Genomic DNA, 6000 nt, shown 5'->3' with positions numbered 1-6000 from the left:
TCACCAACACTAGTGGGACACTGCGTGTTGACTGCACCGTGTGAAAATAATAAAAATAAAATAGTTTCCACCACTAGACCTGTTAGGGGCCTGTAATTCTCAGCACTGAGGGTCATGGTTCGGATTAAGGCCCCATGTGTCTAAACAGTCCTTACTGGAAAGCGTGGCTGTTACCCACCAGGAGGGACGGCTCCCCAGGAGGCCTGTGGGGGGGGGACCGGAGACCTGTCAGCGGGATGCTGTCAGCGCAGGGGTGTGCCCCGGGCCGGTGGGGAGGGGCGGGTGGAGGGTGCGAGGACCCGCCTGGGGACAGCCAGGGACGCACCCAAGGGCCACAGTCCTCGGGCAGGGAGAGGACACTTTACCGGTGGGCATCCGGAAAGAGGCGGTGAGGACACAGGACACGCTCCCCGCTACCCGCAAGCGGATGACCCGCCCCTCGGCCACCAGCCAGGCGCCAGACCCCAGAGCCCAGTGGGCCGTCTGCGGGGGCTGTTGCTGGGGACGTGTGGGCAGCGCGGCGGGGGCTTGGCATAGACAGCACAGCTGGTGTTTTCTGGGACCGCGCGGTCACTGGACACCCCGGCCTGTCCTTCCAGCCCCACCCAGTCCCGGGCCAGATGATTTCCCTGTGCTTAGCCTCTTGGCTGGTGCGCCTGGCTGGTTTCATACCCGCGGTGCTGTTCCAGCCTCGTACTTGGCTAAGTCTCCAGGAGACCTTTTGCACAATTTACAGTGTTTTCCTCCTCTGAAATTACTCTTGTGTGCGGTGCTCAAATTGGCTTAGGCCTGCTTCCTCCACAGTGTCAGGAACGGTCTCCAATCCTGTCGGGGTGTTAGGGGTTAGCTGGGGTGTGTGTGCTCGATTTCACTCCGCTGTCGTTCCCTGGGGGTGCGAGTTCTGGCCTCTGTCACCCCCTCCAACGGAAACACAGCCATGGGGTGTACCAGATGTTTCAGACCGTGTTCGGCTTAAACCCGGGGGTCCTCTTTTTTTACTCAAGAACTTTTCCTGGTGCCTTGACCTTGCCAGGCATTTCTCATTATTTTGGTTAATCATTTTCTTATATTTTTATGAATCTAGAAGCATGGGAGTCCTTTGATGTGACTTAACCTGGTCTGTAGGAACCACTACTGTGACGGCCGTTGATGATAATTTGAGGCAAATGTTCTCTAAATTCTCTGGGTTTCCTTTTCACACTTAAAATGCTGACCTTGAGGAAGTTGGGGACTTTTCTGTCACATAGGTCAAAACTGAGCAATTAATTTCTTGATAGTTCCAGGGCCTTGCATCTTTATTTTTTTTAATTATTTTATGTTTTATTAGGGGGAAAACATGGCATCAGAAGATATAGGGAAGGAATTAACCTGTGGCTCAGGGACAGCCTGGAAGAGTGGTGGAGGTCATCACGTCGGAGACAACATCAGACACTAGAATGACCCGAGACCCACAAGTCTCGGGTGTGTTGGTAAATCCTTCCAAGCGCAACAACCACATCCAACCTCCTAAGTTGCCGATAGTAGGGGAGGGAAGCAATGGGTTCCTTCATCGGGTCCCCAGATCATTCCATTTCCATTGGGATTCCCAGTGCCCGCTGCCATCTCTGTGACTCATGTAGTCCTTGGTGGACCCCTGGTCACTTTTACTGGGTGAACCAGTAAAACAGGGTGTGAAGGAGAGTTATCATCCAGCTTCCCCCCTAAATGGTGAGCCTGGAGCATGATAGAAACCGGGAATGTCATTCTCTGCCCACGATGCCCCACACGCAGGAACTCACTCGGGAATGTCGTGAGGCCTGACGACGAGTGGCATGGTCCCCACGGTCCTCGTTCTTGCTGCTCTTGCCCCAGGCCCCTATGGAGAGCTCTGTTTTGCCCATTTGGGGGCTTTGGTCCTGCACAGCCCGTGTCCCAGTCAGCTCGGGCTGCCCTCCCAGAACAGCACCGATGGGGCTGCTTACAGGACAGACATTCGTTCCTCCCAGTTCTGGAGGCTGGAGGCCTGAGATTAGGGTGCCACATGCTGGGGTTGTGGCGAGGGCTCTCTCCTGGCCTGCAGACGGCTGCCTTCTCGCTGCGTCCTCACATGGAAGAGAGAGGGAGAGGGGGAGAGAGAGATCGTGAGGGTAGCTCTTGTTATAAGGACACTGATGCCATCATGGAGATCCCACCCTCACGGCCTCACCTAAACCTAGCTGCCTCCCAACGTTCCCGCCTCCTGGTACCATCACACTGGGGTTAGGGGTTCAACATATGAATTTGGTTGGGGGGACACCAACATTCCGTCCATAACAACAAGTCAAATGGACTAGAATGGTGTGTCCAATATGGTAGCCATGAGCCACACATGGCTTTGGGGCACTGGAAATGTGGCCAGCCCGACCCAGATGTGCTGAAGAGTCTAAAACACACACTGAATCTCAAAAACTTAGCATGAAAAAAAAAAAGTAAAATGCCCTGTAAGTAATCCAAATATATGATTTCTTACTATATTTTGGATAACACTGTGTTAAATAACACAAAATATTAAAATAGATTTCATCTATTTTTTGAAGAACTTTGTGAAACATGTTTGTGAGAGAATGTAAGCTCATACATGTGGCTGGTGATATGTTTCTATAGGGTGGTGCTGGAAAAGGGCAGAGGCGGGGGAGCGGGGAGACAGGCCAGGGCCATGGGTGCCCCCGTGGCCAGCGCACCAAGCCCATGGCTGAATCCTGAAGGCAAAGAGAAGCTGCTGTCGATGAGAAATAAACCTAGCCTTTGACAGGTGTAAGGAAACTATGAGAATTTCGTCTACACCATGTCTTCAAACGGGCCCCCCGGACCCACCTCTCCCCTGGTTTCTGCAGGGTGCGTGTGACGGTCTTCGGTCAGCATCGTGTGCCTCAGATCACAGGTGTGGGGGGCGTGGACTGTGCGGCAGACACGGTTCAAGCGAGACACGGCGTCGGCGTGATTCGCACCACGACGGCAGATGCAGTCAGGGGCGGATTGCTCTCCCCGAGTCAGTGGAAGGAAGAGAACTAAGTGGGATGGGCCCACTGTGGGGTGTAGTGCTGGACTCCTGTGCCCGGTCGCCGAGCCGTGGCTGGGGCCGGCTCGCTCAGACAGGTTGCAGAAATTACATCCCGCTTTCGAGGCTAGGGGCTGGGAAGGGATCGGGGAGCACACTTGTCCCGTCCCCGTCCTGTGGCTTTGAGCACACGGGCACGATGCCAGCATGCCTCACTCCACCTTGCATCTTCTCTTCCTCCTTGTCCTCCTTCTTGGAGGAGGAGGCTGACAAAAGCAAAGAAAGGTGGTTAGGCAGAGGTCATTAACACAGAGCTCACTCAGTTCCTGTTCACTAAATAAGGCTGAGATAAAAACCATTTGTGATGCTATTTCTCGTGGGTCCCGGCCCCCGCAATCAGCAATAGTTTTTCATCATCTGTCGTGAGCCGGTGGAGAGCAGAGGAACGGGACCATCCTATGGGGTGCGGCGGAGGCCCCCTGGGGTTGAGGGTCTGCTGGGCACTGGCTGGTGCAAGGAGCTCCATGCCCAGCTTGGATTAGGCTTCCATCAAACCCAAGGGAAGGCGTTGCTACCTTCATGTCCGGAAGAGGAGCCCAGAGGTGAAGAGGTCCAGTAGCTTCCTGAGGCCCCACATCTGCTTGACGGGGAGGACAGGGTCCCCAGACCTCTGCTTCCCTTGCTGCCTGTGGTGACACGTGCACAGGACCTCTACCGTGCCACCCCACTTCTGCCATGATGTGGCAATATGACTGCATATAAATAGTAACGAGGGATAAATAAGCCAGGGTTACAGGCCGCTGCCTGAGGCTGAGCAAGGCTCACTCTGGGTTAGAGCAGGCCTCGGGCTCCAACTCCAGACGGGCCTCCCACCAGGACTGGGGGGTGATGAGGAGCTGTGCAGATGTGGTGTGAGACGAGGCATGGGCAGGAGGCACCGGTGTGGTCAGCATCTCGTGATGGATGCAGGGGACGCAGGGGGGAAAGAGGGGCAGCTTGTGAAGACCGCAAGTCCCAAGGGGGGCAGTTTTTGGTAAGTAGTGGGGGCCCCTAGAAGGTTTTGAGTGATGCCAAAATATAAACAGATCAGTCCGTTCAGCTATTTAAATGAGGATGCAGAATGTGGATCCCAAGCACCAGCTAAGCCCCTCCCCTCTGCCACCGACAAAGAAGGCCAGAGGTGAACCGCGTCTCTCAAGGTCACGGCCAGGAAAGGGCTGTGGGACCCATGCTGCCTTCATTCCTGGGGCAGGAGCTTCCTTCCAGACCCTGTTGGCAGTGATGACAACCAGCTGCGCGAGACTTTGGATTTACGTTCGCTAAAATGGAATGAAATAGACAATCCAGTGCACATGGATCCTGCATCGCCCTAGCCGCCGTTCAGGTGCTCAGTCCATGTGTGGTGGTCCGTGGCTGCACCTTGTAGATCCAGAACATTCCCATCATTGCAGAAAGTTCTGTTGCTCAGGCTCTCTCCACTGCGGCTGCTCTGCCTTCCAGGATCTCAGGCCTTCATCTGCACCCAGGACCCACGCATGACCTTCTCCCTAGCTCCCGGCACTGCATCCAGCACTGGGCCTGTGTCCTCAGAGGGTCTGGCCAACCCATCTGAGGCCCTTTTAGGGTCATTTCAGTTTCCCTTTCCCTTCTGCTCCCTGCAGCTGCTCCAGCCCTTGTCAACAGCCCTGCTCCCCAGTTCCGGCCAAAAATTGCTGAGGCTTGCAGCTGGCGGAAGATGTGGATCTGGGCTGATGGTGGCACCACTTTGGCCTGGAATGTTCTGCCCCGTGGCCTGAGCCTGGCAGAGGAAGCAGGGCAAGGTGAGGAAGGAGCCCAGTGAGCTGGCAGGAATCAGCCTTGTCCTGTGGCGACCTGCCAGAGTCAAGAATACCCTGGAGCTCATCCTTCCACGGAAACGTCTGGAATGATTGTTTCTGTATTCCTCAACCAATTCTCCCAATAATGGTGACATTTCAAGCATTTCGAACATTGTTTTGGGGGAAATACAGCGTCTCCTGCTTAGCTTATTTAGCTGTGTCAAGTCATTTATTTGTCTTATTCTTTTTGCTCAGCAGGTGGCATTTTTGTTCAGTGATTTTATTCGTAGCTGCCTGTGTTTATCGACCATGACATATTAATCATGCAAATCAGGGTATTATTAACGAAGGAAAAATTAATTCTGCTACTGCTTCTGGGTTTGCTGTGACAGGTTTGTTAATGCCTATTCCTCGCTAATACCACCAGCGACTTCTCGCGGCTGCAGCAAATTGACACATTACATTCAGGGTCAAGGCTGGGGACCGAAGCTCTTCACAGCTGGTGTTGAAAGCACGTATTTATTTGAGAGTGCACCCTTTTAGGACCGTATTGCAAAATGCCCTTTTCTTCCCACTATGGGAGTTTCTCTGTCTTCCGGTATCTCCTAGTGAAGCCCACCGAACGCAAATACTGGCCCAGCAGACCAGTGTGTGGCCTTCTGCGATGCCTTCTTGTTTTCCGAATGCTATTTGCAGAGAGCCAGCACAGTGAATCATTCTTCCTCAGCAAGTGCTCCTTCTCGTGACTCTGCTTGTGAGGCAGGAGGTGGGTGCAGCGAGACTGGGGAGCTGTGGGCGTCTGTCCTCAGGACACCAGGCACCTGCAGATAATCTAAAAGCATGCCCAGTGCCCACATCTCCCCGTACTGCCCTCTCGTTAGTCCTCGTAAGCACAGAGTGGCCCCTGTGCTCAGAGACCGGCTTGTTCTTATCTGCTTCCGTTGTGCAATGCTCCCCCACTCTGGAGAGCCAAGTGTGGAAACAGAATGTTTTTGGAAACGTGGCGGTCACCCGGTGCACAGCGGGAACACCCCCTCTGGAAGGTTGTGCCATTCTGGAAAGCTTGCTAAGTCACACCACCTTTTGTCATGAGACTTGGCTGACCCTGAGAAAAGAAACAGTCAGCTCTGCTCTGCTCGCCCTGCAAGTCGGCAGTGAGTGCAGGCT

Source organism: Zalophus californianus, chromosome 12, assembly GCF_009762305.2.
Source record: "Zalophus californianus isolate mZalCal1 chromosome 12, mZalCal1.pri.v2, whole genome shotgun sequence".
In the NCBI taxonomy this organism is placed as follows: domain Eukaryota; kingdom Metazoa; phylum Chordata; class Mammalia; order Carnivora; family Otariidae; genus Zalophus; species Zalophus californianus.
The sequence above is the reverse complement of the archived record's forward strand: the minus strand, read 5'-3'. Positions refer to the sequence as shown.